Source organism: Chelonia mydas, chromosome 1, assembly GCF_015237465.2.
Source record: "Chelonia mydas isolate rCheMyd1 chromosome 1, rCheMyd1.pri.v2, whole genome shotgun sequence".
In the NCBI taxonomy this organism is placed as follows: domain Eukaryota; kingdom Metazoa; phylum Chordata; order Testudines; family Cheloniidae; genus Chelonia; species Chelonia mydas.
This window is the reverse complement of record NC_057849.1, coordinates 178,030,891-178,055,948: the sequence shown is the minus strand read 5'-3', so window position 1 is coordinate 178,055,948 and position 25,058 is coordinate 178,030,891. Positions and strand designations below refer to the sequence as shown.

The following is a 25,058-nucleotide window of genomic DNA, read 5'->3' as shown; positions in this document are numbered from 1 at the left end:
AAGGAGATTTCCCTGTTGTTGAATAACACTGTGTTCCTTCAAAATCAAATCCCTCCTGTGAATCCGGGAGAGTGAAGATTTAAATCCACATGTCCTACCTCCCATGTTGAGCACCTTAATCACGCATCCATAAAAACATTCTTACTTTCTTTGGCCCAATTAATAGTTTAGTTATATAAAGTGGAACAGCTTCATCAGGAGAAATTGAAAACAACCACCCCCACACTCCTTCCTGAAGAGCCTATAGCTTCGTGGTTAGGCTGCTCACCTAAAAGGCTGATGACCAGAGTTAAGTCCTCAATCCAAAGTGGGGATTTCCACATCCCAGGCAACTGCTCTAACCACAGGGCTAAAAATTATATGGAGGACAGATTTACACACACAACTTTCTGAAGCTGACCGGACTTGCCGACATTCCAAACATTGTCAGGACCAAACTGAATATTCTGATAATAGAAAATAATGCGATGGTAAGTGACAGTCAGCATGGATTTTTCAAGAACAAATCACGTCAAACCAACCTGATAGCTTGCTTTGGTAGGGTAACAAGCCTTGTGGATGGGGGAAATGGTAGATTTGGTATGTTTTGCTTTAGTAAGGCTTTTGATACTGTCTCACATGACCTTCTCATACACAAACTAGGGAACACACAGCCTAGATGGAGCTACTGTAAGGTGGGTGCATAATTGGTTGGAAAAGCATTCCCAGAGAGTAGCTTTCAGTGGCTCACAGTCATGCTGGAACGGCATATCGAGTGGGGTTCAGAAGGGACCAGGTCTGGGTCCAATTCTCTTGAATATCTTCATCAATGATCTTGATAATAGCATAGAGAGTACACTTAGAAAGTTTGTGGGTGATACCAAGCTTGGAGGAGTTGCAAGTACTTTGAAGAATAGGATTAAAATTCAAAATTATCTGGACAAACTGAAGAAATGGTCTGAAGTAAATAGGATGAAATTCAATATGGATAAATGCAGAATATCCTACTTAGGAAGGAATAATCAATTTCACACATACAAAATGGGAAATGACTGCTTATGAAGGAGTACTACAGAAAGGGATCTGGGGGTCATAGTGGGTTAAATATGTTTATTGTTTAAATATGTGGGTTAAACAAGTTAAATATGAGTCAACAGCATAACCCTATTGCGCCCCCTCCCCCGCCCCAAAAAAGAGCAAACATAATTCTGGGATGTATTAGTAGAAGTGTTGTAAGCAAGACACAAGAAGTAATTCTTCCACTCTACTTTGTATTTATTAGGCCTCAACTGGAGTATTGTGCCAGTGCTGGGCACCACATTTCAGGAGAAAGTCCGGAAAAGAGCAACAGAAATTATTAAAGTCTAGGAAACATGACCTGTGAGGGAAGGTTGAAAAAAATTGGGTTAGTTTAGTCTGGAGAAGAGGGGACATAACAGTTTTCAAGTACATAAAAGGTTGTTACAAGGAGGAGGGAGAAAAATTGTTCTCCTTAACCTCTGAGGTTAGGACAAGAAGCAATGGGCTTAAATTGCAGCAAGGGCGTTATAGGTTGGACATTAGGAAAACCTTCCTAACTCTCAGGGTGATTAAGCACTGGAATAAATTGCCGAGGGAGTTTGTGGAATCTCCATCATTGGAGATTTTTAAGAGCAGGTTAGACAAACACCTTCCAGGGATGGTCTAGATAATACTTAGTCCTGCTATCAGTGCAGGGGACTGGATTAGATGACCTCTCAAGGTCCTTTCCAGTCCAACTGTTCTATGGTATTTTGGTTTTCTGGCTGTACCAAAAAAAAATCAGTAATTCATCCTGCTCTACCCTGGTGGTGGTCAATGTTTCCTGGGAACTGTCTGGCTTTTAGGATTTTCTTGTCAAATCTTAGTGTTAAAGACTGCAGTTTTGCGGAGAGGTGAAGGGGCAAGGCATGAATGTGGAGGTTGGTGGATGTGAATGAAGTAATGTGCAGACAGCAAAATCCATTATTGTAGACTTCATGGGATGGCTGAAGGGTTAAGGAAGGATTCTCTAACTTTGCTATGGCTTTGTTGGAATATTTGCCTATTATTATTTCCACTGTAGTAGTGCCTAGAGGCCCTAGCTGAGATCAGGCAGTGTACCAACACATAGAAAGGGACAATAGACTGCCAAGAACTTGCAGTCTACTTGGTCAAGACAGAATGGTGGGAGGTGAAACAGAGGTTAAATTATTTGGCCCAGGGCTGCACAATGGATTGTAGAGGAATAGAACCCAACTCTCCAAACAAGTATCCTACCCATGAGGCCATACTGCCTCTCATAGCAATCTCTTGAACAACCATCATTGTTTTAGGGGATTGCTGGGTTTTTCGTTGTTGATTTTTTGGTTTTGGTTTTTTGGGGTTGACTGGGTTTTTTTGGGTGCAGGGGGAGATATTACATGTCTGTTTTCAGACAGATGGGGGGGAGGCGTGTGTGGAGAGAGAGAGAGAGAGACACACACACACACGCAAGTGTCCAATGCAGAGACCGTCTGTAGCAAGTTTCGGTCCAGAGAAATATATTTATGATGCAGTTCTAAGCCTCTTTTTAATAGCTTTTATAATTTTATTGCTCACAGATTCTTAACTATGGCATTGTAAGCTGCAGCATAATGAAACTGCACATAAGGACCACTCAGATTTTGCTGAAATTATAATTGGCTTCAAATTGTTCTGAAATTTACCAGTGGTAAATATTGTATTATTGAGCTGTCTGTGATTAAAGAGATTATTAATATTATTGAATAGACTAGTCAGCTGCCTTAAACTTTTGAGTTTCCCAAAAATTATAATGAGGAGCCTTTGATCTCTTTTGCCCAGTTCAGCTCCATAGTACAGTCTGCATGACTGAAGTGAATGGACCTATCTTTGTAAAGCAACAGTGGGGGAAAAAGTCTCTCTCATCATTATGGGAATTTATGTATTGCCAGATAGGAAGGAATCCACGGTTTATGATGGGTGGGATTATTTTTTATAGAGCTACTTGATATAGTGTCTTTAAAGGCCCTACCCATTTTCTGATCTCAATCAGGGATTCTAATACCTTACCTCCCAAAAATCTAAGTGATATCTGAAAGACTGCTGGAGCTGCTCACAGAGATGCAAAACAGAACTGTTATGCTTTAAAGAATAACAAAGGCTGTAACACAATTGAGGCTGTCATGGGAAACATCCTTCATCTTAACTGAAGCTTTATTAATTAAGACATTTTTTATCTGAGATATCCTCAAATTCTTGAAACACCAGAATGACCAGAATTACCAGAGATAGGATGCATTATTTTTAGCATGGGGGGGAGGTTGTTTTTGTTTTGGGGTTTTTTACATAGAGTCTGGTATGTTGATTTTACTCTAGTGAAGTAAGTTAAAGTATAAGGTTGTCTCGTTTCCATTTTGTTGTGCTTACTACTTCTGCTGGCTTTCCTGCCTCAGGAAACCCCGCTGAGGCTCATCAAATCAGCAGATGCCTCTTTAGAAAATTACCTGCATGAACATTTGGGGAAAACTATAATATAGGGATACAGGATACTGATGCTGCTGTAAATAATCCTCGTAAAAAAGGTCACTTGCAATTTGTTCTTATGCCCCCTGAGTAGCCAAGAAAAGCATGCTCCATTATCATACAGAATGTACTTTCCCTGGCTGCTGGGATGAACCAAATATGTGTGGGAGAACTGAGAATGCATGGCATTACAAATCAGAGTCAGTGGAATGCATCACACACTTGGGCAGGTGAATCCTTTAGTGCACTATAACCTAGACTATTTAGGTATTACCTGATGCATATCCCTAAAATTACTTGTCCCCCATTTCTAATGGTGAAACAGACAGCAGCATTGTTTGTGGACTTTACTTTTTTTTCTTCTTCTCTTTTTTCTCTCTTAGGACATTGCCACTGAAAATCACAGTGCCCAGCTTTTCACAGGGTTTTCCTTGTCTAATTCTCAGCTATCCAAACAGATATGAAACTTGCAGTCTTCCCCGTTATTGTATCCTCAATCCCAATGAAGCTGCTGTCATTGCAGCACTTTACTTTCTTGTATCAAGGCAGGCATGAAACTTCCAGTGGAGCGGATGCTCAGGCAGCTGCATGGGTCAGTAGGCAGATGGAGGGGGAGGGCTTGGGAAAGCTAAACAGTTTGCATCCTCCTCTAAAAGACAGCAAACCACAGGGCCAGGGATCTGCAGTCTGATGATTTGACAGTGCAATGCCCTTTAGCTGTTTGGATTTACAAGTTATCTGTTTAACTGAAAGACACTTTAGCTAGTGCCCTGCTCCAGTTTTTCTTTTGAAAACTCTGAGGTCCTACTTAAAAATTTAGATCTAACTGGGCAACAGAATAAACATATTTTTCTTACAGATAGGAAATGCTCTGTATGATTTCTATTTTTCTTTTGCAGAGATCCCGATGAATTAGTTATATAAAGTGGAACAGCTTCATCAGGAGAAATTGAGAACAACCACCCCCACATTCCTTTCTGGGTATAAATTGAGCCAGCAGCTTCCAGAGAGGCCATTGAAGTGAGGAAGTAATGGAGTGAGAACAGCATTGTAAGAGAGGCATTTGAGTGGGAGTTCAGTGAGTAAATAATTGAGTATTTTTGATAACATGGCTTTAAAAGTGATGCTTCTAGAAACCATGAACTTGTAACTGTTTTGAGTTCATACTCATTTGGCCTGGAATGCTAGTGGCCAATCTTGGGGCTTGTCCACACAGCGAGTTAGTAAATGGCAAGCTAGAATGTGAATCTATAGTGCACTAGCTTGCCTCATGCTAACCAGCTGCATGGACCCTGCTACAGCACATGAAAAGTTGCAAAGTGTGCTTTGACATAATATACTGTAGCAGGGTGCAAAGGGAGAGCTAGTACATGGCAAGCTAGCGTGCACTAGATTCACACTTTGGCTTGCCACATGCTAATTTGCTGTGTAGACCAAGCTTTTAACAAATATGCTGATCAGTTATTTATAACATTGAGGGTCATAAATGAAGTAGGAGAAGGGTCTGTCATTGGGGTTGGGGGCAGGAGGTAGTGTGTGTTAGGAGGTTGTCAAAAATATAATTTTATATACTGAGGCATCATGTCTCACGGCCCAGGGAGGTGATAGTCATTCTCTGCACATGGAACTAGTGAGACCAGACTAGAGTATTACATGTATACCAGAAAGTTGGCAACAACTTGGAAGGAAATCATAGACGCTCTAAGAGATGGCGGGCTGGACTTACTAGGAGAGGTTTTATTCTTTTAATATATTGCTTGGCAACCCAATGACTAATTGGGATATACAGTAGTCAAGTACAAGTATCTGAAAGTTGTCAAGTATCAACACGGGATAGCCGTGTTTAGTCTGGATCTGTAAAAGCATCAAAGAGTCCTGTGGCACCTTATAGACTAACAGACGTATTGGAGCATAAGCTTTCTTATAAGTGGGTGAATACCCACTTCGTCAGATGCATGTAGTGGAAATTTCCAGAGGCAGGTATAAATATGCAAGCAAGAATCAGGCTAGGCATAACGAGGTTAGTTCAATCAGGGAGGATGAGGCCCTCTTCCAGCAGTTAGGTGTGAACACCAAGGGAGGAGAAACTGCTTTTGAAGCTGGCGAGCCATTCACAGTCTTTGTTTAATCCTGAGCTGATGGTGTCAAATTTGCAAATGAACTGAAGGTCAGCAGTTTCTCTTTGAAGTCTGGTCCTGAAGTTTTTTTTTTTTTTTTTTGCTGCAGGATGGCTACCTTTAAATCTGCTATTGTGTGTCCAGGGAGGTTGACATGTTCTCCTACAGGTTTTTGTGTATTGCCATTCCTAATATCTGATTTGTGTCCATTTATCCTTTTACTTTCTTCAAAGAGAAACTGCTGACCTCAGTTCATTTGCAAATTTGACACCATCAGCTCAGGATTAAACAAAGACTGTGAATGGCTAGCCAACTATAAAAGCAGTTTCTCCTCCTTTGGTGTTCACACCTCAACTGCTGGAAGAGGGCCTCATCCTGCCTGATTGAACTAACCTTGTTATCCCTAGCCTGATTCTTGCTTGCATATTTATACCTGCCTCTGGAAATTTCCACTACAAGCATCCGACGAAGTGGTATTCACCCACGAAAGCTTATGCTCCAATACATCTGTTAGTCTATAAGGTGCGACAGGACTCTTTGCCGCTTTTATCTGAAGGTTATAAACACTGAAGGATACAAAATGTTTAGGGCAAGCCAAGGGGATATAATTGGCATGATGTGAAATTGAGCAAAGGACAATTGAAGCTGAATATCAAGAAAAACTTGAAATAACAAGGTTTATGAGATTGTGGAATGGCCTCCTTTAGGAAGTGGTGGCTGCCTTATCCCTGGAGTCATTAAAAGGAAACTTCACAGAGTACTCAATAGATAAAAGTCCCTGCAGCAGCAGAGGGAAGGACAGAATGACTTAATAGGTCTTTTCCTAGCTCCAATTTCTATGATTCTATGAAGCATGCCCTCTCTTTATGTAAAGCTTAGAGCAATGTAGAGGCTTCAAGAATTCCAACACTTGACAGTAGTTACTGAAGCTAAAGCCATCCCCGGGAGATACTGACTGAATTTGATTGCCAAGACCTTCTGAGCATCTGCAGCTTTTCTCTGCTTCTGAATTTGAATAGTCCCTAAGATCTGTTGACCAGGATGTTGGCAGAATGTGCTAAGTATGCATAGCATAAAGCTGCTTTTGCTAGATCTACCTTGCCTGTGTAATCCCTAATTCTCAGAAGTGCAACTGTGCACAACAGAAGAGTCTGATAATTAATGACTGCAACCCCCTAGATATACTACTGCCCTGAACACCCCAAGGCTACTGCACATGCACTTTTAAAAGCTCAGCAGCTCTACTGTGTAGAATGGGAAGAAAGTGGAAACCAACTGAATGACATGAAGTTGAACAATCCCAATTGGTCTTTAAGACAGCATTTGAACAATAGCTACTGATCATGTTCCAGAGTAGCAGCTGCAGACTCTGTACTTTCCTAACTATACTGCAGTTGTTAATGCATATAAGGATGTATAGCAGTTACACTGGAAATATTTTATTTTGTTAATGAATAAACTTTTAGGCCAAAGTTAGTCTTTGTGTGGAAAGCTTTTTAAACACTCTACTGTATACGGGAAACAGCAGCATGAACAAGCAAGGCTGTAGCACAGCTGTAAAATACATATGTATAGGCATCCTCTATAGTCTAAATTATAGCCATCGGAGAATATTACTGATGTCTGGGCCCATGGATCATAAGAGATTTAAGAGACCTACTAAGCATGGGTAGTGAAGCAGGCTCTACACTCTGATGCTTGTAACTAGAAATCAATTTAACCCTTTGATATTTTTGTTCTCCTGCACATTATGGGTTTCTCTGTGTGGCATGTGTTCTTTGCTTGTGAAAGAACCTCACTGATGTTGTGTACTAATATCAGCAGCTGCCACAGTATATGGCACACCTGCTGGAAGACCAAACAAAAGTTTCATCTTTGTTTGACTAAGACTAATAGAATAGCACAGTGATAACAAAACATACCACCTTTATCCGAGACATAATTTTCATGCCCATAATCTTGCACAGCATTATTTTTGTATGAGAAGCCACAGAGAGCGAATTCTCTTCTTTCTGGGCATAGGCATGAACAGTTGCTATCATTGGTTTAAAGTTCTGCAAGTCACTATGCCCTTTCCCTATGGATTGTCCTTCATCTGATCAACAGTGGATTTTTAGTTAAAACTTCAATGATCACAGCAGGGGAAAAAACCCTAATCTTTTGAGCCCTGTGATGATTTGGAGAATCTATTTACAGTTTATCAATTCTGGTTGATATTCTAGAGTTATCTGAAATTGTGTATCATGGATTGCCTCTAAGTCCATGCTGAGAGGCGCGGTAGCACACCTCTGCCAGACCAAGGTCAGTGGTTAGATCTTGAGTTGCCTATCCAAGTGGAAACAGCTTGGAATAATGGGTTGGCTGAAGTTGGGAGAAGCTTGTTCCTCCAACTCTCTGCAGGGAGGGGGAGCAACCACCCCCAAGCAGCAGAGCAAAGCAACCAGTTGTTGGGAGTGGAACATATAAATTCAGAGAGAGACACAGGAAGCTTTAGGCAGGAGAGGGGAAGGAACAGGTATGCTTTTGTAGCAACTGGGATCTAACTGGTTTAACTATGGGACCAGCCAAGGCTACTTTCAGGCATGAGAGGGGGACTTCATGATTCTGAAGAGAAACCATCTGAAGGAGGGCAAACCTGGACTCCTTGGAGGACTCTGTCCTAACTCCAGTGACTTCTCCGGAGTGGTGAGAAAACTGAGGCAGGGAAAGGCATACAAGCATGTTTATTTTATATACATATGTACATTCTACCTAAGCAAAGAATAACAGTGTTCAGAATCCTGTGCAAAGTCTGTCTGTACACTTTCACTGTCATGGGCCTATGAAGAGGCGAATTGTAAAGCCAAAGTATCCACAAGATAGAACTCCAAGGAACAGTGTGTTTAAGCTAGAGGGGAATCTGAGGGGTCAGCACTAGTCCTGAGGGCTAGGCAATTGACCCCTTCCTGTGTGCAGTCTCAACTCTCAAGAAAAGGGCGCGAGACAGAAGATCTGCACCTCAAAAGTGTTTCTAGAGACCCTAGCCAGGTGCAGTGCCTGGTCTCCCTTATGACTCAGGAGGCTTAAAGCACAGAGGGACCAATGAGAGAGTCTCCAAACCAAACACAACAAAGCAGTGAGTGCCACGCCAGAGGGAGCTCTACCAGGACTGTGTATGTGACAAGCCCTCACTTTCCATTTAAGGGTGCGAGACAGAAGAGCATTTAAAGGCATTACATGGTAACCTCTCTACCAAACAGCAGAAGATTATTGACCCCTATGTAAGACACGCAGGTCATTTTCCCAGTGGAAGAGAAATCTGTGACATGGAACTTGGTTATTTTCATCACTTCTGCTCAAGGACTGATGTATTTGCATGATTACAAACACAGTACAAGAAAATGCAACTGTTTTTCCTCTCCACACAGTAAGGTTGCATGCTGATCTTTTAAAAGTGCATATGCAGGTATATTGGAGGGTGTCCAGGACAGCAGCATGTTTAAAGGGCTGCTGTAGGGAGTGGCTCACAACCATGAATGCCAACCTCAGGGCAGACTGTCAGGAAGCAGGGCAGAGACCCAAGACAGGTTGTATGTTCCATAATTAATTTTACCAACCAAATATCAACTGTGAACTTCTAAAGCACTATAACAGTCTTACCATGGAGTCACAGTCTCCTTGGGCACTCCAGTCTATCTTGTTACCCAGGACTTCATGATAGATGGTTGCTATACTCCAGATATGACAAAATATTCAGGTATTCCCAGTCCTAAAGGACTGGTCACTTATCCCAGGTTTGTTGTACCTTTGATGTCCCACCAAAAACAATGCTTGCCATCAATCCTATGGTAAACTGTCTAAGGATTTATCAGCTAAGAAAAGAAATGAGTTATTACAAGGTTAAAGCAAGTGTGTGTGTGTGTGTACTATTATATCTGCCTAACCATGTAGACATCTAAATGAGTTAGTCTGTGGTTTCAAAAGATGACACTGTCGTAGTAATCTGTCAGCTGTGAATGTCTTTTAGGGCTGACTCAGGGATCTCTGCTTCTGTTTCATAGCTCCAGGTCACAAGCATATATATGCCAATTTGCTTTAGCTCAACATACAGGACATGGCCTATAGGTTCCTTGCATTACAGCCAAAAATACTCCCGTACAAATTTATAATTCTATTTATAATAAAACAATCAAACCCATAAGAAAATATATATCAAGCAAGCAGGATAGTTTGATGGCTACAAATATCCATCTTAACCATACTAACACACAGGTGAAACAGACTGGTTTCCAGCAATGAATTTGTCAGTGCTTGGCTGAGGTCTAAAGCCTTGGCAAGAGCTGGTACCTGGTTGGTCAGCATCACAGCTGCATTCATTAATTATCAGACTCTTCTGTTGTGCACTATTGCACTGCTGAGAATTAGGGATTACACAGGTTAGGTATGTATAGCAAAAGCAGCTTTACACTATGAATATTTATTAAAATATTTGTTCCAATATTTACCCACACTCCTCCTATGATAAGTATTTATTATATCCATTTTAGAGATGAGTAAACTCAGGCATAAAGAAGTGAAGTGATTTGTCTGAAGTCACAGTGTAATTCACTGGGTTAGCCAGGAAATACAGCAAGAGTTCCTGCTTCTTATTCTGGTGTGCTAACTCCTAGATCATAATCTGATTGTTACCATGTATGATTGTACATACTATATATATTACTGATAGACCTCAAAGGCCAGTCTCAATAATTGTAATTCCATCTGTAAATTCAGGTAATACTGAATAAAAGACCATATTTTTCAAGTCACAAAATAAGAAATTCCAGACTAGTTATGGACAGTTGCTATGCAATATTTTGTTTTATCAATTATATTATTTAGCTGTCAAGTGTTTCATCATAAGATTAAAGTATGTTTGGGGGATGTTGACAATTTATTTAAGTGATTAATAATTTACATTTTGTTAATTATTTTGACTCGTTTTGGTGAACATTATCATAACAAATGAGTAGACCATCTGTTGTGGGTAGAATAATTAATAAATAAATACTTTTCTGAATTATATAGTTAATAAAAAATAAAATACATAATTAGACCTGGTCTGAGGATCTATTCCACATGTTCACATGCACACAGGCATATACACAATAGATTATGCAATGGCCAGCCCACAAATGTGGCCTTGTTCTTCTACTTCCATTAAAGTCAATGCCAGTAACTGCTAGTTTGATTTTAATGAGAACATGAACAAGCCCATAGTTTGCAGATTTTAAACCATGATTTTGAGAGAAGATTATTTTCTTTTAGAGTGTGACCCCTATAAGTTAGGGATTGTCTTGTGTGTTACAGGAATGCTCTGAATGTGAAGGTAGGTCCTTCTGCAACTTATCCATTCCTCATACTGTAGACAAAGAGCTATATATACTAACAGTATGTCTGTCTGTCTCACCAAATAGTCTGGAGGAAAATTTTTGGGTTTTATATCTTTCCCTGTGCTGACATCAGAAATGAACCTATCCGTCAGAGGCAGTGTTGAAATGAAAGTTGACTTTCAAAATATAGAAGAATGTCATAGAAGATACGAAGCCTTCCAATATATGAAGGACATTTTTTTCTAGCAGGACAACCAGGGGCTAGATCCAAAAGAGAATTTATACACCTAACTGCCACTTTAGGGAACTACAATTCAAAAGTTAAATCCTTGACAGCTCTGCCTAACCATGTAGATATCTAAATTTCTTAGGTACCTACATTTCTATTGCTGAGCATATTCCCTGCTACCTAGCCCACACTTAAGCCCTGGTGGGATCCTCAAATTAGGGATTGCCCTATTTGTCTTCCCAGTGGAGCCCAATCCAGTAGGTATTTTGGAGGCTGCCTACTGGATCAGGCACTGCACAAAACAGCACTATCAGAAGAGTTAATGGTGTTCCTCTCATAACCCTTAGCCAAGTGGTTAGAGCACACACTCAGAATGTGGGATACTCTGGGTCAAATGCTCTCTCTGCCTAATGTAGAGCAGGGAATTGAATTGTCTCCCACATCCTTGATGATTGCCGTAACCACTGAGCTAATGAGAAAGTGGCCAAATGAATATTCAGACAAAGTGTAACAGCCTCCACAGAAGAGATTGAGACACCTAGCCCAGTAGCTAGGGCACTCACTTGCCATGTGGGAGACCCTATTTCAAGTCCCTATTCCACATCACAGGAGGAAGGGGGATTTGAATACAGGTCTTCTACATCCTGGGTGAATGCTGTACCTACCAAGTTAAAGACTGGCAGGAGAAGGGCTTATGGAGGCATAGCACCTTCCTCTTTGGTCTTTTACAAGAAAGGGTTTAGGCACCGACCTCCAGGAGAGAGTTCATGGCTCTGAATCCCAAGTGGAGACAGGCACCTCTCTCCTGCCTGGATATAAGCCCCTAAATCCCTTTGAAAGACAGGGCTTAGGACCTACCCATCTTCTCAGCATTTCCTGTAACTAGCTTAGCCAGTTCCTCACTCAAAGTGAGTGAATCAATCACTTTTCTGGATCTGGCTCTTAAGCAACCAACTCTCCTCATGCATTGTATATGCAGCCTGAGTACTTAACTCAGGGTTAAGAAGAAGTGAAAAAGAAGTGGTTCTGGACTATTTAGAAAAGCTGGATGAGCACAAGTCCATAGGGCCAGATGCGCTGCATCCAAGAATGCTAAAGGAGTTGGTGGATGTGATTGCAGAGCCATTGGCCATTATCTTTGAAAACTCGTGACGATCGGGGGAGGTCCTGGATGACTAGAAAAAGGCTAATGTAGTGCCCATCTTTAAAAAAGGGAAGAAGGAGGATCTTTGGAACTACAGGCCAGTCAGCCTCACCTCAGTCCCTGGAAAAATCATGGAGCAGGTCCTCAAGGAATCAATTCTGAAGCACTTAGAGGAGAGGAAAATGATCAGGAACAGTCAGCATGGATTCACCAAGGGCAAGTCATGCCTGATTAATCTAATTGCCTTCTATGACAAGATAACTGGCTCTGTGGATTAGGGGAAAGCAGTGGACGTGTTATTCCTTGACTTTAGCAAAGCTTTTGACATGGTCTCCCACAGTATTCTTGCCAACAAGTTAAAGAAGTACGGGCTGGATGAATAGACTATAAGGTGGATAGAAAGCTGGCTAGATTGTTGGGCTCAACGGGTAGTGATCAATGGCTCCATATCTATTTGGCAGCCGGTATCAAGCAGAGTACCCCAAGGGTCGGTCCTGGGGGCCGGTTTTGTTCAATATCTTCATTAATGATCTGGAGGATGGCGTGGACTGCATCCTCAGCAAGTTTGCAGATGACCCTAAACTGGGAGGAGAGGTAGATATGCTGGAGGGAAGGGATAGGATACAGAGGGACCTAGACAAATTAGAGGATTGGGCCAAAAGAAATCTGATGAGGTTCAACAAGGACAAGTGCAGAGTCCTGCACTTAAGACAGAAGAATCTCATGCACTGCTACAGACTAGGGACCGAATGGCTTGGCAGCAGTTCTGCAGAAAAGAACCTAGGGGTTACAGTAGACGAGAAGCTGGATATGAGTCAACAGTGTGCCCTTGTTGCCAAGAAGGCCAATGGCATTTTGGGCTGAATAAGTAGGGGCATTGCCAGCAGATTGAGGGAGGTGATCATTCCCCTCTATTTGACATTGGTGAGGCCTCATCTGGAGTACTGTGTCCAGTTTTGCACCCCACACTACAAGAAGGATGTGGAAAAATTGGAAAGCATCCAGGGGAGGGTAACAAAAATGATTTGGGGACTGGAACACATGACTTATGAGGAGAAGCTGAGGGAACTGGGATTGTTTAATCTGCAGAAGAGAAGAATGAGGGGGGATTTGATAGCTGCTTTCAACTACCTGAAAGGGGGTTCCAAAGAAGATGGATCTAGACTGTTCTCAGTGGTAGTAGATGACAGAACAAGGAGTAATGGTCTCAAGTTGCAGTGGGGGAGGTTTAGGTTGGATATTAGGAAAAACTTTTTCACTGGGAGGGTGATGAAGCACTGGAATGCATTACCTAGGGAAATGGTGGAATCTCCTTCCTTTGAGGTTTTTAAGATTAGGCTTGACAAAGCCCTGGCTTGGATGATTTAGTTGGGGATTGGTCCTGCTTTGAGCAGAGGGTTGGACTGGATGAGTTCCCTTTCAATCCTGATATTCTATGATTCTACAAAGTCATAACAACAAAAAAACTAAAATTAGTCTAAATATGACCAGGACAACAGCTATTTAAAACAAAAAAACAAAAACACTTCCTGTCTGGTAAGTGCTTGTACTTATTGACCAAAGAATTCTTTTGCATTTTCCTTATTTTTGTATTCTTGAAGTTATAAAAAGGAAAGAGAAGAGCTAACAAAACAGTCTCTCAGTCAAGACTTTGCCGGTTCTTACACCAGTAAAAGTGAGAATCATGGGGTAACTAAAATATTTCTTATAATCTTAGTATCAGACAAAATGTTTCAGTCACCTGTCTGAAATGAAATATAGATATGGTTTATTAAAAGAAGGATTTGAGTGCTAGGTGGAGAAAGGAAACTGTCCTTCCCTAATTAATAGTTTAATGTTTTTTCTCAGCTTTGAGTACATACTTTTCCTGCCCTAAAAAGACAAAGAAGGAGGCTCTTTTTTATCTCTGAGGCAAAGAAAGCAGTTTTACCCATATGTATGAAAATATGTCTGTGTTGGACTGCACCAGCTCATCTCCAGAGAGATGAGGGAGAAACAGGCATCTTTCAATATTGCATTGTAGCAAAGATAACTTCCCTGATATGACTGCCTCAGAGCCATCTTCACTTGTGACTAATATGCTGTCCATCAAATGGATCAGAGCCGGCTCAACAGTCATACCACATTACTGAAGCAGGCATCACCATGAGTCTGATTTTTTTCATGTATGTGATATTTACACTGGCATAATTCCATTTAATACATTGCAGTGACTCCTGATTTACACTGGCATAATTGAAAAAAGAATTAGGCAACTTCCATATTATTTTTCTTTACATTTTACGAATAATATAGAGGGCCTAGAATCATAACACTTGCAATTGTGTGACCTCTGTTCAGGGCCTCAGAATGATCCAAAGGGTTCCTGTAAAACCCCAATGAGCAAGTGTTACAAAGAAACTCTCCCTCAACATTCTCTAGCATTTGCAAAGTCATTACTGGCTTTGTTTTGCTCAAAGAATGTTCAAGCAAATAGAGAGTGGGATTCCACCTGGTTGATACCTCTTGACTGAGCTGCTGTAGGGAGAGGCTGATTTGCATCCACAGTTCTCCCCCATCTGTGCCAGGCTATAAAGGACTGGCTAAAGTGACGACAGATGTTGTGTGAAATGACCAGCATGTTTTCTACCTGTCTCTCTTTGCCTAAGGGGTCATGCACAGTCCAATTAAGGTAATATGGAAAATGTGATTGCTGTTCGCATCATTGAGACATTACTGTGGAAGCTATAACAGCCACAAAACAAATATATCAAATTTGAACTCAGGCTATTTTGGATAGGGTAGGGCCCTGTAGATTTCCACAGCTTCTGCACTGGGAGCCATCACTCTGTCACCCTCCATTACCCATTCTCCTCTGACTGTAATTATCATGGCATTATTCCTCTGGCCTGGAGGACATGTGATGAGCCACCTCTGTGACCCACCCCAGTGCAACACGTTGGATTGGCTGTGTCATAAATATAAAGGGAAGGGTAACCACCTTTGAGTATACAGAACTATAAAATCCCTCCTGGCCAGAGGCAAAACCCTTTCACCTATAAAGGGTTAAAAAGCTAGGTTAACCTCACTGGCACCTGACCAAAATGACCAATGAGGAGACAAGATGCTTTTAAAGCTGGAGGTGGGGGGAAATAAAGGGACTGTCTGTCTGTGTGATGCTTTTGCCGGGAACAGATCAGGAATGCTCTTCATAACTCCTCAGAACTTCTGTTAAATTAGTAAGTAAACTAGCTAGAAATGCGTTAGATGTCCTTTTGTTAAATGGCTGTAAAATAGGTTGTGCTGAATGGAATGTATATTCCTGGTTTTGTGTCTTTTTGTAACTTAAGGTTTTGCCTAGAGGGATTCTCTATGTTTTGAATCTGATTACCCTGTAAGGTATTTACCATCCTGAGTTTACAGAGGTGATTCTTTTACTTTTTCTTCAATTAAAAGTCTTCTTTTAAGAACCTGATTGATTTTTCATTGTTCTTAAGATCCAAGGGTTTGGGTCCATGTTCACCTATGCAAATTGGTGAGGATTTTTATCAAGCCTTCCCCAGGAAAGGGGGTGTAGGGCTGGGGGGGATATTTTGGGGGAAAGACGTCTCCAAGTGGGCTCTTTCCCTGTTCTTTGTTTAACACGCTTGGTGGTGGCAGCATAGGGTTCAAGGACAAGGCAAAGTTTGTACCTTGAGGAAGTTTTTAACCTAAGCTGGTAAGAACAAGCTTAGGGGGTCTTTCATGCAGGTCCCCACATCTGTACCCTAGAGTTCAGAGTGGGGAAGGAACCTTGAGAGGCTGCTTGAAACAAATGTGTGCTGAGCGTCACAAAATAGGATATCACTTTGCAATTGGTAAAATATAGTCCTCTGATTGTCAGGAAAGAGCCTGAATATGTGATCTGATAATCTGCTTGTTTGATTGTGAACAGGGCATGTTGCTCACTGTGTGACCCCCATATCTGTGATCATACTCACAATCTGTCTGTTGCAGATTTTTTTTTAATACACCCCCTTTCTTCTGTTGTTCCAGTATGCTTAGGTTACCAAATATTGGCAACTGCTCCAGAAAACCATTGAGAATGTACAATTTTAAAAGCCAGCTGGAAGTGTGAAATGTAACTAATCATTGCACTGTAGTTCTTGTGAAAGTTCTACTGCTGAGTTATTGCAACTCTTGGCTTTTATTCCCTGGAACATACAGAACTAGGAAATATATCTGGTCTGGGGTTTTTTTAAGTTTTAAATACCATCTATTTCAATCCAGATTAATTTTTTATCCCAAAGATGAATTGAGGTGGTCATATATTTTGTATTTGTATATAAAGTAGTTTGAATTACTATTCCTGTGTAATGTGTCCTATTTTTCCCCACCCCACAGCATGTTGGATGTTGTGGAGGCTATCAGCTGCCTTTCTCTCCTGCTGCTGAATGCAAGCTGTTTCAGATGGCAGCCTGCAATGCTGCAGTGAAACTTGTAGAAATTATGTAAACCATTTTTCTTTCCTATACAGAGTTGGGGTTTTTTTGGTTTTTTGTGGGTTTTTTTAATTGAAACTCTCAAGCACACAATCAGACAAGCACTGCCAGCTTAATTGAGATTGGGATACTTAGTGCTTGGTTCTGTTTCTTCCCTTTTATAAATATGTAACAAATATAAATATTTAAGTAGATACTATAGCTTGTACAGTAGGATTGTCCTCACTTAGCATCAAAGCCCAACCTGTAAACCTCTGTATAGTGTAATCTCATTTCCCAGCAATAAAAAACTCAGAGCTGCTTGGGACTTGCAGGATAGTAGTATCCCATTCCATGTAATGGAACAGGGTAGGGGGGTTGATTTAGACAAATTCTGCTAGTATTTTCAAAATTAAAAAAAGGCACCGGCATAGGAAGGATCAGGGGCTTGGGGGTTTTTTGTTGTTTGTTTCATTTTGTTTGTTTTGTGTGTGTTTTTTTTTGTTGTTGTTGTTTTTGTTTTGCTATTATTGGCAAACCTGATGCCAACAACCAAGAAATACAGGATGGTTGTTGCCATAGATGCCTAGCACAAAGGTCTCTTGGAGAAGCATCAGAGGATTTGAGGCCTAATTCCGAAGCCCATTAAAGTCAGTGGGAGTCTTTCCATGACTTGGAACAAGTGCTTCACAGAGGAATCTAGCTGGTTGAAAACTTCCAAAATATTGACTTTTTGGTAAATTAAAATAAATAAATAAATTGTTGCTGTTTTTCAACCAGCTATTATAGAGTGGCTGGAAGTTTTTGAAAATTCAAAATGTTGAGGGGAAAAAAATTGATCAGCTCTACTTGCCAGATTGTGATTTTAAATACATTGCAAAAGATGGGATTGTATAAGGAAGGGAAAGATATATATATATATATATATATATATATATATATATATATATATAGAAGGGTTTGAAATTCAAAGCACAGTGCTTGATAAGGTTGGCCATATTCTTTGGTTGGCCATATTCTTTGAAACCTTTAAAGAGGATTGGTTCATGGTTAGGAATAAAGTTCAAGCTGTGATTGAAGAAGATTGAAACAGGACAGGGAACTCACGCAGGACCAACCAGGAAAGATGAGGAGCTGTGGGATGGTGCTGCTTACCCAAGTCAAGGGCTGAACAGGGGGATCTCCTGCTTTTAGCAGAGAAAGGGAAGCTACATTCATCCCTGTTCCACCTTAACTTAGTTCCTGAATTTTGAGCAGGTTGACTATTTCCATTGGTCAGGACTAAAGATAAACTGATAATTTCACAAACAGCAAGTAGTGTTTAAAAAAACAGAACAAAAAAAAACATTAGTTATGAACCTGTTTTAGGGTGGAATTTAGTAATTGACACCTGTTAACATGGCTTTTCTAGCTATAACGACAAACTTCTAGCAAAGCTTTGAACATTCATTATCTTCAAACAGAACTTTATCTTTTTTATTATTTTTGCTGTAAATGTTTCTACCCACATAAAATGGCCTTTCATTTAAAACAAAAGATTCAAAACAAAACTAAAACATATCATTTTTTTTTCTCCCACAAAACCACAAATTGCATTTTTTCCCTCTTTTCCCAGCAGTGAAAATACTTTCAGGCAGCTCTACCCAGGGTAGTAATTAGAGAGACTAAACACTTGCTCAACAGAGTAAATTTCCCAGTGATGATGCCATAATCAGGAATCTAGAGAGAATCAGGATACCCAAGAGTTTTTAGTCAGAAATATCTTTACAAAATACATGTCAGATCTCCTTAGGACTCGGCAGAAATCAAGCAGCAACTCTCAGAAAATCAAAGAGCTGCTCTTATAGCTTCATTAGTCAAAAGCTGAATATCCAGTGCATGAAGACTGGCATTATTCTAGAATATTGTTTGATAGGAAGAAAAAACAATTCTTGAGTGGAAAAATATGGCTGTATGCTAGAAGCAACTTTCTGTTCTCTTGAGTCTTGCCAAATATTTATCTTTATGATTTGGATGGAAGCTAACACCTTTATCTCAAGTTAGAGTGCTAAGCTGTTAAAGAACATGAGGATAACTTCCTTGCTGCTTCTCTTTGTCTTTTTAGTAGTTTTTTGTTTGTTTACCGTTTATCTATATGAACTTGCTGTCCTCACGTGTTATGATTGGAATCTTTAGTTCAGTATCAGAGTTAAAATAGCTACCTGTTTATTTCACTGGGTATTTTCATGTAGAGAGCCACTATTGTCTAAGGTTGGAATTTCAACACTTTTCTTAATTGTGGGTGACAGCAGACTTGGACTTTCTCTCTCCATTTGTACATCTGAGAGGCACAACGGAACTTCTGCCTAGGGTGAGAGCAAGCTAAGAGGTCTGTAAGCTACTGTGGCATCCTCCCAGTTTTAGGCTGCTCTGGTGGCTGGGGTGGCACCATACATAATTTAGATAGTCCTGAAGTTCTGTCTAAGTTACAGCAGCCTCCTTGGGCTGCTCGATGGGTGGCAGCAGTATCCGGAATATCCACGGTGCTGTGTATTGCAGCCACACTCCTGACTCATCCCTTCCCCACACACACCCAGCGCACCCACTATGCCGGGGCTTGCAAAGCAGTCCCTGGAAGGCATCTATACAACTGTTTTTCCTGAGTTCTTCCACTAGGGAAATCCTTGCCTGGTCATGATTGGACTTTTACAGCCTCTTTATGCTGGTCTGGCCCTTTTATCCAATGTGCAGGGGCTAGGGCTGTGGTAAGGATCTCACTCTGTGTGTGTGTGTTTTGTGGGAGAGTGGGGGAGAGCTAGCATTAACAGACTTACTAGAATTAATAGCCAAGATGGTTTTATCTGATGAAGTTTCTGCTTTGTGGTTTTGTTATAGGGTCTTGATGTGTTGTAAACAGATCCAGGAGAATACAGCAGAAGAGTTGTGAATGTTCTCGTTACTAAATCTCACCACTTCACTCTCTTTTTCATTTGCTTATTAGTGAATGTCTGAGTGTGTGACTTCTCAAAAATGTGAGGTCATTTGGAAAAAAGAAAAGAAAAACAATTAAAATAAGAGCAGCAATAATGAGGAAGTGGAGGAAAGTAGGGGGGTGGTATGCAGCCATTAGCATCAGTAGAGTTCTCCCTAGCATGGTAACATTTTGGATGCACCTTGTCTTCCTGATGATCATGGCTAGTAAAAGATTATTATCCCCACCATGAGCAAGAGGTGAGAGGAGAAAGTTTCCTTCCTGGACTCCTCCACTGCTTCTGGGATTGCACAAGTCCTTGCCACACATGAGAGAGGGCTAGGAGCAAGGGGACAATCTAGCTTTTCATGTTTTACCATATGACATCATGAAAAACGTCGGTAGGGAAAACCCGGAAGTACAAATATTTCATTCAACAAATTGAGTCCTCTCTCTCTTCGTGAATTATGTGCACCTTAAAGGCACAACCATGACTCTACCCATTCTCTGGTACTAAGCATGGAAGTCCTGTTTTCCTCCTGTGCTTACAGATGCAGGAAGCATGCAGGGCTGTATGTGTGGTGAGGAGTCTTGTTCCTCCTTACATCCCTGTACAGTTCCTGAACGGCAGGCCATGATCTGTTCCTACATTACCTCTCCAAGAGTCGAAATAAGACATCTCTTCCAAAGGTTTGTGGTTTTGCATTAGTAAAAATAAATCAAAATTCCTTCCATATTAGAAGTGACAGGCTACTTCAGATTGTTCTAGATCATTTGTGATTTTTTTAAAACCAAATCCTATTTACTTAATTGCTTTTGTCCTAAAAGAAACTCTACACAAAACGGCACCCGTCCAAGCTTTGACATACATTTAAAAACACTATCTCATAGCAGTTGCAAACCATATATCACTCAAAATACTGACACTTCTCTTTTCTCCCACTCTGGCACAACCCAGTTAATCGTGTCATGTGACCAACATGATTTAAAACCCTCACCATACTTTTCCACCAAACAGAAACCTCATCCTCAAAAACCTCAGCCCTCTACCAAAGCTCACTGAAGCTTCTTCGGGCCTTTGCAGCAGATCTGGAAGATAACTGGATCTGGGCTATTTCGCACCATTTTGGGAAGAGTGTTCCAAATGGGGAGGTTTTAGAAAAACCCCTCTGCCAGCAGCTCTTTTCCTTTCTTATTAAGAAGGATCAATTTCAAGACCTTCTGCTGATGGCAACTATGGTGGTATGAGACTTGGACAAAGAGATTGTCCCTAAGCTAAGCAGGTCCCAGGTCATTTTATTGTCCTTATCTATTAATATTTCAATTGCTGAGTGCAAAACTAATTCTAATCAGAAATATTGAGAGTGCTGTACAAATGTAAAATAAGCCATCTGAAAAATAACAAAAGATAGACCTAATACATAGTGTATCTATTCCTTTTTGCTTTCCTTATTTCTTCTCCTCTATTTAATGACCCATCTATTTCTGCCTGGAACTCACCTTTTAAGTAACTTACTGGATGTACATACTCCCCTTTGGAAAACAGTTTCTATGTGCCGTCAGTTCCTCAATTTTTAGACCATTTTATCTTTCATTTTCTTTCTGCTTTTTCACAATGGTGAAAAATGTGTTTGGATCTGTTTTATCAATCCCCTTCAGAACTCAAAACCTTTAATTACAGTATTGATTCCAGCCTGTGCAATATGGGATGCAATTTCCTACAGTGTGCCCTGTCAGCTCTCAGATAGAAAAACAATTGTATTTGGAAGCAATAACTTCCACATTATCCCAACAATAGTGTCATGTTGTTTCATGATAATGCAGAAGTTGACAGGTGTCACCCACAGTGATGGGTTAGGCTTAAAAGTTGAGAGGCTGGTCTAGTTAAAACATTCACAGATCTGGACTATCATCTGATTCTTTCTCTGGTCTGGAAGTCTCATAAGCATAGACTTTCTCAGGAGAGTTCCAGTATTTTCAGAAACTGAGTATTCTTGGATTTCTCTTAATAACGTAACAGAAGCACAAATAAAGACAACAGGAGAATCTTTTTCTGAATCTCTCGATATTTTTGGGCTGGGTTGCATTTTAATTTTGGATGAAGGTTAGGCAAGTTCCTAGATCATCATCAATCATCATCATCATCAGGTAACCATGAAGTTCTCTCTTCCTGTAGCTGAAGCTACAATGATTTCTGACAAAACAGTAAATCTCATCCTTTTATTGTTTTGTACAGAGCATAAATAGCAGCAGCAACAGTACTCTCTATCACCCTACAACAGATCTTTTCTAAAGGCTTAGTTTAGAGGTCTGAGTTTTCTAGATGCTAAATATATTCCTTTTTTATTGAGTGATAGTTGACATTTTTTGCTATAATAGTGGGTTACTGTATTTTTACTTGAGTTGAAATCACACTGTAGTCAGAATAAGCGCACCATCTCTTTAGGAATTCAACCCAGAGTTCTTTTTCCTTTGTTTTTATGAAAAGCCATGTTTGCCACCCTTCCTCATGATGATAAGTAGTAACTTACTTTGCAAGTAATTCCATTGAAATTAATGGGACTTTTCACAGAGGGTCTGATTGTGATAGTAGTCCTCCAGAAGTCATCTTACTGATTTTAATAGTACTCATGATGTGAGGTACTATTCAAAGTGAGAAAAGACATCACAATCTAGACCAATGTATGGTTCTTATCTAGACGATGGTAAAACTCACACATCCAATTTTCTTTTCTGTTCAGTTAGTTTATAAAGCATTTCTTCCTCTATTCTAAGGGCCAGCTTGTCCCATAAGGCCAAGTCCTGATGCCAAAATGTGTTAAACTGAAGTGAGCCTCTCATCCAATTTTTCCAAGTGAGTTTGTTGGTTGTCTGTTGGATTCATCTTTTATTAAATTGCAGTACCACATGACTGATAAGAGAAACTATCAGCATTTTTCTGATTTTTTAAGGCATTTTTGTGCTTGAAATTGCCCACTGGGCACATTCATACATGTGATCCCCTCCAGTCTGTGCTTTTCTTGAGACGTGTGAAAAAAAGCCTGACCATTCTTTTTCCCTTTTTTGTTTAAAAAATCTCAATAGCAATAGAAATTATAGCCAGGAAGAAAATTAGTAACATTAGTAACAAAATTAGGTGAAAGTGCAGGTTGTGAACTACTTGGATCAATGATCATCTCTCTTAAGTAGCACGTAGTGAGTGCTACGACAAAGAAATAATAATAATTATAATGTGAGTAAGGCTTGCAGAATCTGTGGCCCAAATTGAATAGAAAATTTATGAATTTCTCTATAAATACCAGAACCTCATGTTGTGCAACGTCTGTCCACTCAGCACATACTCCTTCCTTTTGTACTTGCTTTAAAAATGTCAGCTTTTATCTTCATCTATACATATCCTATGCACCAATCACTGAAGATAATGGTAGTTATTATTTGTTTATATTACCACAGCCCAAGGATGGATAACTTTAAGGTAGCAGAGGGTCACATAATCCCTTAAAGTCCTTTGCCATGTCAGGGGGTGTGATGTGCCAAGGGGGTCAGGTCTTCCTCCCACAACCACCCAGGAGTGTGATGTGGATAGGTCAGGATATGCATCTGGGGAGTAGGTTGGATCCTGCCCCCAGAGAGTGGGGGCCCCAATGTCAGAGAGCAAGCCACCATGCAGATGTGGCCCCTGTCACCGAAGGTTGGGCATGGCTGCCTGCTCCAGTCCATTAGCTCTTGCTACAAAATCTTGACATATATAAGCAGGGTCCTCCTCATATGACATCCTGGTCCCCCTTCCTGGTCCTGGTGCCACTAGGTGGGCTGTGGCAGGCCAAATAAAATGATCTAGTGGACCAGATGTGGCCCTTGGCCACCAGTTGTCCATCCCTGCCATCGCCCTAGTCATGGACTAGGACTCCATTGTGCTAGGCCCTGTACAAACACAGCACAAAAAGAAGTTTACAATCTAAGTAGGATCTTCTGTTGCACTAGGAAACAATCCATCCAAGCCTAGATATGAAAGTGGAAAATGTGAGAATCTACAGATGGACTCAATCATCTCAGAAAATCCCAGAGCCATTAAGTATGATTCCTTCATGATGAATAACCTGCCTCCCTATGCCCATCCAAAGTGTGGCAACCTTCTCATTGGAGCCACTTCTGAGGTGAAGGATTAATGACCTAAATTGGCCCAGTTCTGCCACATTCAGGAGGTTCAGATTACTCCATGTGCCACATCCCGTGTAACCATGGTGGTTATGCCATAGTAGAAGACTTATGTGGCTTCTCCAATGCTGTGTGAATTTCATCTTTTAGGAGCTGAGAGTGCCATCTCCTTGGGAGACTGCAGTAGGAGAGAGTCTGTACGAGAAGGCCTATCATCCATCCTAAGCTGCAAAGCAGGGCAATGTGGCAAACAAAGAGGTGACTTACTGAGCACGAGCCTGGAGCAATTGCTTTCATATGGAAGATGTCCTCTCTCCTTCCCCAAGGAAGCACTGACAGTCTGGCTTTCACCAGACAGACGGGATCTGGCTCAAGCTATGGTCTTGGGTGCCATCTTAATTATCTGCTTTTAATATCAGTGTACTAACTATAATATAAAGTAGATCTGTGGGGAGAAATGCAGTCTATCTCACCACCCAGTGGCTTTTAATTATGTTTTACTTATTATCCCAAGATCAGGCATATTTGCTCTTTTCACAACCCAGATTTCTCGGTTTCTGATGACTGTGCCCTTTTCCCTATCAATTTACCTCCAAAGGGAGCAAGTAACATCCATTCCTCATTGAGTGAAATAAAAAATGAACATGAAACCTGCAGAACTTACTCATTTTCAATGTATTCTGTATTTTTCCTCCTTACTAAATGTCACAGAAAATCTGCACAACTGGTGCTTGACTTGTTGTTGAGCCATGAAATTAGTCATGACAGAACTGTGCACAAATGTTTCACAAAATATTTTGTAGCTTTACCCATTGAAGTCTGTCTGCCTGCAGGTGCTTTCCTGTACAAGTATCTGATTAATCCAGGGCTGTTACATCTTCTGGCTTTTGTGTGGGGGACACAGATTTCTCATATTCCTTAGAGGTTTCCCCTTCTCCCCCCCGCCCCCCAACCCAGGGCATCTGCAACACCAGTTTACTGCTTTAAACAGAAATATTCAGCCTCATAAGAAAAGTTTATAACTCTTGTGTGATTATAAAATTGGTTATACTCAATGTATGTTTTTTCTTCCTCTAATTGTAGGGAGAAATGGAGAGCAGTATTGGGGATATGGCACATCTCCAATTTCTGAGATTGCTCATAACATGGCAACGTATTCTAAGTATGGT

At 40.7% G+C, this 25,058-nt stretch overlaps 1 long non-coding RNA gene across 1 annotated transcript in view; it reads left to right on the top strand.

Moving 5' to 3' along the window:
* LOC122464113 overlaps positions 1-24,493 on the top strand; it is a 148,531-nt gene extending 124,038 nt beyond the window's left edge. Inside the window, exons 2-3 of the long non-coding RNA XR_006288001.1 lie at positions 5,231-5,235; positions 24,040-24,493. This is a non-coding gene — a long non-coding RNA (uncharacterized LOC122464113). The remainder of the gene's footprint in view (positions 1-5,230; positions 5,236-24,039) is intronic.
* The last annotated feature ends 565 nt before the right edge of the window (positions 24,494-25,058 follow it).